This window comes from Ixodes scapularis, unplaced genomic scaffold (genome assembly GCF_016920785.2).
Source record: "Ixodes scapularis isolate PalLabHiFi unplaced genomic scaffold, ASM1692078v2 PGA_scaffold12__126_contigs__length_90152505, whole genome shotgun sequence".
Classification (NCBI taxonomy): Eukaryota; Metazoa; Arthropoda; class Arachnida; order Ixodida; family Ixodidae; genus Ixodes; species Ixodes scapularis.
Genome location: NW_024609838.1, coordinates 32836675 through 32847618, shown reverse-complemented (window position 1 = coordinate 32847618; position 10944 = coordinate 32836675). Strand labels below are relative to the sequence as shown.

Genomic DNA, 10944 nt, shown 5'->3' with positions numbered 1-10944 from the left:
GCTCGTGCCGTCCTCTAGTGGCGCACGCCACCCTCTATCCGCTCGGCTTGCCGCTCTCAAATGTTGAAGAGCGTTCGGCTGGGCGCGCCGATTCTCTCGCTCCGATGCGGAGGCGCTCCGGGATCTGGTAGCTACGACTCGGATGATTGGAGTGCTCGAAAGTGACCAGCCGAATATACCATTAGATTTTATTCTGTCTTTCTCCCCAGCATTGGCTTTTGTGGAGGCTTGTCCACATCAATTTCAGTGCCTCGGTATCTCGGTAAAACAAGAGAAGGTCAGCAATGGCGGCTGTATTCTGGCGCGTGTGTAAAGCGTCTATATTTGCAACCAGTAACTTGAAGAGCATTATATTGGTCGTGTTTTGGGCTTATACTTCCTTCACGTGACTATTTGGTTTGGGGTCGACTGAAACCTGATATAATTAGGAAAGTACTTTTAGGTACGTTTACATGCGGAGATTTCGTGAACAGGAACCAAGACATGGGAAGGCATCGCTTTGAGGGGCGAAGCTCCTTAGGGGCTAGCCATGTCCGTATGTCCGTCCGATGTCCGGCGTCAGGGGCTCGTCCTCCTGCTCGTGAGCTCACGTGCTCACGAGCACGTGTGCACGTGCTCCCGTGCTCGTGTAGCGAAAACAAACAACAACCGCATCTCCACGTGGTGAATGATGTTGATTGGGGCGAAGCTCTGGTGGTGCTTGTCTGCGTAGACGGTGAGCCGCAGCATGCCGAGCCTAGGGTGCCTCAATGACCTTCTGTTTAGAGTTAGGGTGCCTTCATGTGCGCTTTGCTTAGGGTGGAGACATCTCGCCATTTTGTCCCACACATTTATTTTTCTTTTTTGTTTAGGAGCGCGTGAAAGAGCGTGTCCCTGCACGCGTTTGTGGCGCTGACTGTGCTATAGACGCTTTACACACGCGCCAGAATACAGCCGCCATTACTGACCTTCTCTTGTTTTACTGAGATACCGAGCCACTGGAATTGGTGTGGACGAGCCTCCACAAAGGCCAATGCTGGGGAGAAAGACAGAATAAAATCTAAGATGGCAATAACCTGGCCTGCTATGGTAATAATGAAGTGAAGTAAACGTAATAAGGGGGAACAAAAACTGAAGGTCAGTTATGGCGGCGCCCATGGACAGCTACTGCAAAGCGTCTATGGCGACATTTTGTTTTCGTCGATTTCTTTGTATTTTACCCGCGAGCGCGTGCTGTCGGCATCGGGTACTACAAAGGGTGGTATCACCCTTAACAGAAGGACATTGAGGCACCCTATTTAGAGTGATGCCACCCTTTGTAGTACCCGTTGCCGACAGCACGCGCTCACGGGGAAAATACAAAGAAATCGACGAGAACAAAATGTCGCCATAGCACAGTCAGCGCCACAGACGCGTGAAGGGACACGCTCTTTCACGCGCTTCTGAACAAAAAATAAATGTAAAAGTGGGAACAAAATGGCCAGATGTCTCCACCCTAAGCAAAGCGCACATGAAGGCACCCTAGCCGAGCCTTTCGTTCGTTTTCATCCATGTCAGAAAGAGAATGTGTGGTATGGAACGTGGTTATATACGCATTTGAGAATTTGACCGAAGCGTGACATGGATGAAAATGAACGAAAGGCTCGGCATGCTGCGGTTCAGCGTCTACGCAGACAAGCACCACCAGAGCTTCGCCCCAATCAACATCATTCACCACGTGGAGATGCGGCTTTTTTTCTTTGTATTTGTATAATACGGAAGAAACGTTGGGGCTTGCAGGGTGGTTTTTTACTGTCACGCTGTGGCTTTTTCTTACCTGCATACAGAGGAAGCTAGCGTCATATAAATTTCATATATATTTATTTCGGTGTGTTGATCCTTCACAATATTGACGAGAACATAGTTTAAGTTTTCGTTTCGTTTTTTAAAATTGGTGGTTTGATTTTTTCCCTAGTTACTGATGCACAAGATGAAACAGTAAATTACAGTTTTTTTTAAAGCTTATCAGATTTGTTTAGAAAAACGACCGTGAAAGCTGCACTTATGCGGTTTGTGCAGGTGAGTTATACGGACAGGAGAATATAGCATAGCGGCCTGATCGTAAGGATCAGTCATCTCGTTAAGTGAATTCTTTGAATTAGGTTTTTAATTGCTGAAAATAGTCATCTGGTTCCAATTAGAAGCGTGCTGAGCTTCATCAAAAACCATTAAACAAATCATGCTTACAACTGTTTTGATCGCGTGAGAAGCGCAGTTGTACGCTCAAGTGACCACTCGTGGCGCAGGTACAAGGCTGGGGCTATGATAAGAGACGGAAAAATCGCGCAACAAATCTGTTGAGCTTGAAATGCAACACCCTGCATAAGCATTTTGATATATATGACCTTTGTTTTGATGTATATGACCTTGACGTTTTATGCGTTTATTTCTTAATATGTGCAATACAACCATATTTTATGTACCTTCACGTAGACCGATAGCTAGTGTCATATTTTGATGAGAAACGTAGCAATTATTGCAGTATATAATGCCGAGGTACGATATTTCTTCAGCAACTTCGGAACACATTCTTCCTTGCTAGAACTGTTTATCCAAACTTTTATTGATTAATATTTCTTTTTCATCTGCTAACGGAAACGAAACGCTGAAACATATATATCATGATTACGGCACAGGAAATCTGCTGCACACAAGAACTGTAACACGATGTCGGGCATGCGTCTACGCCGCGGTTACATCTTCAAGTTGCTGTTCAAGCATACTGTCTATGTTGCATGTGACACTAGAGCTAGAGTGCTAGAACAACTGGTTTTGAGTCCGTATGTTGCTGGCACATTCCTGATTTGATGGGTTAGGGTTTAAACGTTTGTTCATATTAACCAAGTTGGTTACTCTGCTCGGATTGTAGAAATAAAATAGACATGGTGATTAGAAAGCATAATGTGGATGGTTATGGTGATTATAATACCAATAATAATTAAGATAATGATGAACATCACGACAAAAGCTATGACGACAACGATGATGTTATTTTCTTCTAAACACTGAATGATAAGAGCCGCGTTCCTACTAGTTAAAAAAAGTGTCAAAATTTGGCTTTCCCTTGAGATCTCTCCTCGTGTACCTATCTATAGTCAATAACAGTATCAACCCTTTGACTCTTCTTTGATATCAGTCTATTGTGTCTCAAACATTGAGCAACTTCGAAAGAAAACAAAAACGAACGGCAATGATAACATAGTGATTTGTGGCATGTAGCCGATGGAAGTCAACTCGGCCCGTCATTAATGCCGATCCCACGTCCGACAAGACAGCAGATGAACGGGACAACAAGCGCACAACATAGGTCTGAAGAAAGAGCTGCTGATAATGCAAATCGGCAAATATTTTCGCCATAGACACAAGCGGGTCACATGCCCATAGATGATTAACATTTCTGGTTAGTAGAGTGGCCGTCTGCGCATGTATGTGCGCATCCGGGCTTCAGAGTGTGCTGGCGTGTCTCAAGCCCTTAGTAATACTACTCATGAACACACATACAACAGACGCGGCGCAGACATGGTGACTTAATTATCAGCGAACCTGTTTCAGGCATGTTCGAAGTATGCTTCCAATATGCTTGAACATGTCTTCGGACAGGTTTTTGTACGATTAATGTGACAGGACTCCCGTACAAGGAAGACACACGCCTCCGACAATGTCTGCATAGCTCGATGGAGAGACTAGAAAACTTCGGAGACTTTCACTTTGAGAAGTGTGTAGGGTCCCTAAAGCACTTAATTTTATACAATGGCTGTCAGGTGGGCTATAACGTGTGGACATTTCGGTGTTAACCGAAGAACACCAAAAACATCCGTTGGTGTCAATACAAAATAAAAAAAAAAACATTTTTGAAATTTTTGTTTTAGACAGGACTGTTTTTGTCCAAACTCTCCCCTCTTATAGTAAAATTCCTAGTTTCGCGTTAGTTAACGAATGACCGTTTTTTGGCAACTGTCCGAATTATATATATAATTGAATACTCGGATATCTTAAAAAAAAAAACTAAATACCGAAAAACATCCCCCGATTTTCTTTTCTTTTTTTTTATAAATAAACACCGGAAAATCCAGTCTAGCTCAAAACCAACATGCGTCTTTGACGCCACGCCGTTGCGGTGGGCCCGGCGCATGCGCAGACGCTTTACTTCGCGTCAATCTGGTTTCTGCGCATGCGCTGTGCTCACACCTGGTGTGGGCAAACGCAGACTTCGTTTGGAGACAGGCCGTCAGTCTATAAAGCTGTCTCGAGAGCTGGTCTTGAGTGAACCCGTTCACCTCCCGTCCCTCCTGGCACGCCGACGTCATTCTGTCTTGTCAAGTAGTAGTCTTGCCGGAGGAACGTCTCCAACGTCGGGAACGCCGTCAGCGACGAGCGAGGACTGATCCTGGCCAGACGAGACGTGGCAATCACCACCGGTATCGGGACCTCTTCGGACGACGGCCACTCTGGAACTCTCGGGATCCAGGAATCGTTTCTTTCGGATTCAAGCAGCCTGACTTCTTGCTGCGTTAGCGTCAAGAATGAGGATTTAGCTCCTGGTTATTCAAAATCTCGTCGTCAGTAGTGCCGTAAAGCGGCAGTCTCAGTGCTTATGCAGCAAACAAAAAATGAAAGACGTTTACAAATCTCTGTAATGCGAAATCAGAGCGCAGCTCTTGAGGAGGAGGAGGCGAGATTAGGAGGGTATGCCCTTCTCCTCCGCACCCTCCCTCCCCCTCTTCTCCTCCTTCTCATTTCCTGCTCCTCTCCTCCTTATCTCGCCTCCTCCTCCTCCCCTCCTCTTCCTCCTCTGTACCCTCCCACAGTTCCCACACTAAATTTAGCTGGAAGATTGACGCCAGGTGACCTTAACACCAATTCAGTTTCCCCGCTAAATTTAGCGGGGAAAATGACGTCACATGACTTCGTGTCACGTCACCCGTGAACAACTTCAGTTTCTCCGCTAGATTTAGCGGGAACATTGACGTCACGTGACTTCAACACCAATGCAATTTCCCTCTAAGTTTGGCGTGGCGGTTACGCCGACGGCGACGCCGGTCTAGGCGGAAACGGGCACCTAAGAACGGCGCTGTAAAATGACTGTACAAACACTAGAGGAAGTTTTAGGGAACCGCTTTTGCGCACCCGATACGGTATACAGTAGGCCCTCCGGTACGAACCGCGCATGCGCTATCGCGCTACGACAGAAGACTCGCACATATGCGCCGTTCGTACCAGAAAGCCCATGATAAAAAAAAAGAAAAAAAAGAAGAAAAGTTTAAACTGTTATTAGGTTTTGCAACCCGGACGAACATTTTTCCAAGTAACACCCGGTGCTGAGAGGGCGCAGTGGGCCCAGAAATAACAGAGCCGTCTTTATTGCCCACTAGAACCAGTAGATCTCACGATAACACAATATGGAGTTATTTCTTTGTCTTTTTTATTTCAGAGAAATCGCAAAGAGTTGCTATGAGTCAGAGCCACAAAATGGCGGACGGAAGTAGTCATCCCCCGGGTGTCAGACTAGAGTGTACTAGAAGGAACGAGTGGGACGGAGCTACAGGCTCCGCTCATGCTTTCAGTTGCACCTCAAAATGTGGAAAGCGATCAGATGGACTCAAGCCACTTCGATCGCAGCGCCACCTTCGTAGAGTGCACTAGAAAGGACTGAGTGAGACGACCGAAGCGTTTTTTTGGCGCCGCCGCTTGTGGAACGATCTTGGCGTTGGAACGCAACGCGTTTTTCATAAAAACCGGCTAATCCGAACCGCTTCGCTCGTTGTGCCCGAGAGGGCGCTACGAGCGAAGTGGCTTGGATTAGCCGGTTTTTTTTTCCACATGCGGAGGTACCTAAATAGCATTCCGGTCGCCCCACTCGGTCCTTCTAGTACACTCTAGTCAGACTACGCTGCAGTGGTTGCCAGGCTGTCGAAATCTCCTTAAGATGGCCAAACTCTCTCAGTGTAAATGGCTCTGAGAAATAAAGGACAATATTTCAGGATATCTGCTTCATCTGTGTGCGTGTGTGCGTGAATGCGTGTGTTTGTTTGTGTGTTTAGTTCTATTTTTCTTTTTTCTCTTTGTTTACAGGACCGAAGAAATGATGCAAAACACCTCTTTTTTTTTCTTTGTCCCCAACTATTCAGATATTTTTTTTAATATAAATCCAAATAGATGGAGATAGATAAGGAGTACTAAACCTCGTCGCGCCTTGAGGTCGCGTTGTCTGCTTTTCTTTTTTAGTGTTAATCTCAGATAGGCCTGACTGGACAAGCGCTTAATTCTTCGTCATTTTCACCGTCACCGGCAATGCAATAATAATAATAGGAAGAAGAAGAACAACAATAACAACAATATTATTAATAATAATTACAAAAATATAATTGTCGAACGATGAGCATATTCAGTGCAGAGTGCAGGTTTGCCAAAGCCTTATTGTGCGGCAAAACCAGCTATACATACATGAATTTCAAAAGATCAATTCTAGATTTTAAAAAATCTGAACTACCACAAAGTTTTTACAGCAGTTCCAACTGAATCCTGACACTCCCAATTCAAAAAAAAAAAAAGATCCCATAAGTAAGAAGATGATCGAAAAAAAGCAGATCACCAGTGTCACTTTTCTCCATTGAATGTAGCACAAAAGTTTACCCAGTTTTTACAGCACGAAGGTTGTATATGACTTCCCTTGTTACCATATAATAAAGAAGAAAAAAATACTTCTAAAAATTTTATTAATTTGTTATTTATATAATTTTATTGTTGTCGTTGTCATTGTCGTCGTCGTCGTTCACATTGCTGTCCATAAACAATCAAACGCCTACTACAGCAGTTCAAAAGCCAAAATAAACAGAATGAAAAACAATCGAAATAAGATCGTTGCAATGCATAAGAACGAATCTGGAGCGCTTGCGTTCCCGCAAAGCACTTGTAGTGGTCAATCGCCGCTCTCCACGGAGGATGCTCGGCCAATGACGAGGCGTCATTGGGTAAAGCGTCCAATTATGACGCTTTACCGCACTGGGCAGGACGATTTTACCACGCTGAGACGGTAAACCGTCATGCCCGGTGCCAGAACGCAGACATGTTTTTTTTTTTTTTTCATTACTCCAGGAATATTTTCTGCATCGTCATTGACCGAGGTCCCTACGTGGATTGCAGCGATTTGCCACTACAAGCGGTTTGCGGGAAAGTAGACGGTCCAGATTAATTAGTGGGCAGTTTGTACATCAGCCATTCTAGGCTACATCCCATCTTTGGTTGTGTATATACTTTTTATTTTATTTTATTTATAATTTAAGTTATGCTGCCAGGGCACGTGGTAAATTGAGTGCCTATAGACGATTGCAAGCGAGGCCACTGGCCGCCGCCATGTCTCTGCTGGTGCGGACAAGCCTGTGCAATTGCAAGCTTGCCAAAGCTATATTCACGCGCAAGCTGCCTGCGCTTGCACGCGTGGGGCACCAGTCGGTGCGCCATCCTTGCAATTGTCTATACATGCCTGCTCTTTTCCGAATGAAGCTTTTTAGCGCGCGTCTTTGTCTTAATGCACTATTTTTTTTACCTAAATGATATGCACCCATTAAACCAGCAACGTAGTTTACTAAGTACTTTATTAAAAAAAAGAAACTTTAATCATTTTTGTTTTTGTTTTTGACGCAGTACTTGTTTCTAATCTGTGCCCCTTGCTTGATATTAAAGTTGACGTAGGCGCGGCGATTGGACTTTGGCGACTAAAGCGCTGCGTCGTCGCCAATCATTCCGGGAACTTCAGCTCCAACATTGTGTTTACGAAACTATAAGCCCCCCCCCCCCCCCCCCCCCCCCAAACAAAAAAAAGACGTTTGTGTATGTTTCGTGCTAGGTCGGTCTGCCTTTGAGGTGCGGCGACTCTGGCTTACGCTCTAGGTAAGAAATTATTGCTGGTTCGGGGTCTTGAACGTGCACCACGCAGTGGCAGTGCACAACCGCGCGCTGGTACCGTGCTCATCCAGATCGAAACCGGCAGGGGCGGGGATTGAACCCAGCCTAGGGCACCCCGATCTGCAGAATTTGTATTTAGGTAAACAATGGCGAACCCTTTAAAAAAAAAAAAAAAAAAAAGAAGAAAAGAAAGGCTGGAGCAAGCGTTTTTTATGGTTCAATCTTCTCGTCATACATGATGCGGGTTGCGAGGGAACGCTTTCTTCTCGTAGCTTGCTCTACAGCTATGTATGCTCTTCTAACTGCAAACCACCAACATCGGCATCTAATGTCTTTCTCGAAACATTATACTGCGGTCGCACTGCTTATACATCATATACAAAGGGCAGTCTGAGGACACACTCTGATGTGTGTTTGGAATTGCTTGTTTGCAACACTTACATAGGTCATACAAAAAAAAAGGTCTGCAGATGTGTTCGAAGCACACACATGTGTATGAATCAAGAATGCTTACAAAATGTTCGAGGCATGTTCGCGGATAATTATGTCATCGTGTCGCAGTGGGCACCGTGTGTTTTGTACGATGTATACGAGCCGTTGTCGTGCGACTTAGGGACGTGCAGGGGAGTTACAGAGCGATAGTGGATTGCTGGGTTAGTCGGTGATTGTGAACGACATTGGAGAGTTTTAGGGAACTGTTTCTGCACATCCAATACGGTATACGATGGGCCCTCCGGTAAGAACTGACCATATGCGAGTCTTGTGTGGCTGCGCATGCGCAGTTCGTACCGGAGGGCCCATCGTGTACCGTATCGGACGTGCAAAGACGGTTCCCTAAAACTCTCTATCACGAAAACAGCGCCATGTACTGTGTGGCTTGCTTTGACCCGCCTATTTGCGCTGTTTTCAGTATGTCATTCGGGTGGTGATTCTTCGTCCCCGAGGTTCCACAAAGAATTGGTGTCGCTATACGACACCTCCCCTTTTTTTTTTGTCTCGATATGCGTTGGTTATTTGTAGGCGGAGATTCTCCAGTAGTTTCTATAGGATGCAACCGACTAGATATACGTATATATGTGTGTAGGCCCCAGTATTCCCGTATACCTTAGATTGAATGATGTAGTTTGCGCCGTAGATCGCCAACAGAAGTACGAAAATGAGGCACAAGCCTCCGAGGCCGTAGATAATTATCACGTCCGGAGGGCTGCCGTAACCTTGAGGTGGGCTGGGATCATCACCTCCTGCAAGAACGCATGCCGATTTCTTTATTATTATTATTGTTACCGTACTATTTCATACTCTTCTTATGCTTGGAAGACCCTGGTGCTCGATTGAGTATTTAAGCAACGCACGCGCCTCCCTAAAACCGTCCTCACACCGCTGATACGTCATACAAAAGACAGTCCGCAGACATGTTTTGAAGCAAGCATACGTATGAAAGAAACATGTTTTTAACATGTTTGAGGCTTCTCCGCACATAAATCTGTCATCATGTCTGCAAGAGAACTTCGCGTCATTTGCATGATGTTCGAGGAGCGTGACTGCGGTTTTAAGCTTCATGGACCATAATAGGTGGCTCTGAGGCAAGGCACAGACATTCTGAACCCAGGTTGGCTGGTCAAAATCCAGACCGAAAAGTCCGTATAACTTCACGCTCACTTCTGATAATCTGTGTCGTGCAGTTTAAATTTCACCTCAATAAATCCCGTTCTGGTCTCGCAAAGCATCCTTGTTCCTTCGCTGCGGGCATTGTGGGCAAGGTGCGTGCTTTCTAAAGAAATCCGCTTCCGTCTTTTTTCTAGCAAAGCACTTGGGAGAATGAATGGCTGCTATGTGTGGAGAGAGTTCTGCGAAAGACCAGACTCAAAATATGCTTAGAGTATAAAAACAGCATGCGATGGGACACTCAGCATGACGTAAGCAGGGAAACGTCGTGGTCAATGTCACAAAGTAGCTATTTTTTTTTTTTTTTTAGATTTGCACATACTTTCAGTTTTGTCCTTTGCCAAACTTTCTCTATAGATTCCGCGTATTGGCTAGTTCATAGTGCTTCGTAGGAAGCACTTCGCTGTGAATGACAAACTCCAGAAACGAGGACAAAAATGGAAACTGGAAAGCAAGACACTTCACTGCCTCGCCTTTACGATAACTCTTGTTTGCGGTCGGTAACAGAGCCGTGACCTACATTTGCGTTTCGTGTTCTTTGTCTTTTTATATTCTAATTGATTCATCTTAAGACTGTGGTTATACGAGATTTACGTTGTGACCTTCAAAAATTTACGGTAAATGTTTAGTGAATTATACAGCACATACGTGAAACGTTCTAGCTTCACAAACGTTTAGCGATGCTCTGAGTCTCTAGGCCAGACGCCTACTTTCACGGCGCCCTTCATCGGATAGTTTAACGCTTATCATGTGTATACTTGATGGTTGTTGGCTAGAATGAAGCGATACTACCGATAAAAGTGTTTTGAATCCTGTTTATCTTTGAGAGCATTCCATACTCTTGAGCTCCGCTCCCTCAGTGCTCACAAAGTTCGAGATCCTCTGGCCTGCCCCTCTGGTCACATGACCTCCCATTCACCAACCAGCGTCTAGCACCTCGCTCCTCCTCTGCCACCCTTCAACCAACCAGTGTCGGGCCTCGCGGCCACGCTTTTATCCAAGCTTCACGAAATACTGAACACCTAGCCAATGAACGTTTCATGTTAAAAAGCGCAGTTTACTTCTCTACACTTTTGGTTTTATCTATAGGTTAATAACCGGTAGTTGAAAGGATTTCAAATCATGATGAGGCGCCGAAAGGTCGTGGAAGAAAGGCTTGAATTCGTTACACGCAGAACGCCTCAACGCGACGTCGGCACTTTTCGCAACTTAATTTTTTTTCTTCTTTAGAGCAGTTGTTTAGGCGCTGTACGTGCGGTCACTCTAGCCATTTAGGTGATTTAAAAAAAAAAAAGTAGATAAAAAGACTATGACGCATTCAGTTTATCACTATCTACCGCGGTAACACGGTCAAAC

General features: G+C 45.1%; 1 long non-coding RNA gene across 1 annotated transcript; it reads right to left on the bottom strand.

Annotated features, from left to right (window-relative positions):
* Positions 1–2549: 2549 nt before the first annotated feature.
* Positions 2550–9164, bottom strand: LOC115327536. The gene is made up of 2 exons (XR_006077513.1): positions 9028–9164; positions 2550–4524 (listed from the first exon to the last, which is right to left on the bottom strand). It is a non-coding gene; the product is annotated as an uncharacterized LOC115327536 (long non-coding RNA).
* Between the last annotated feature and the right edge of the window lie 1780 nt (positions 9165–10944).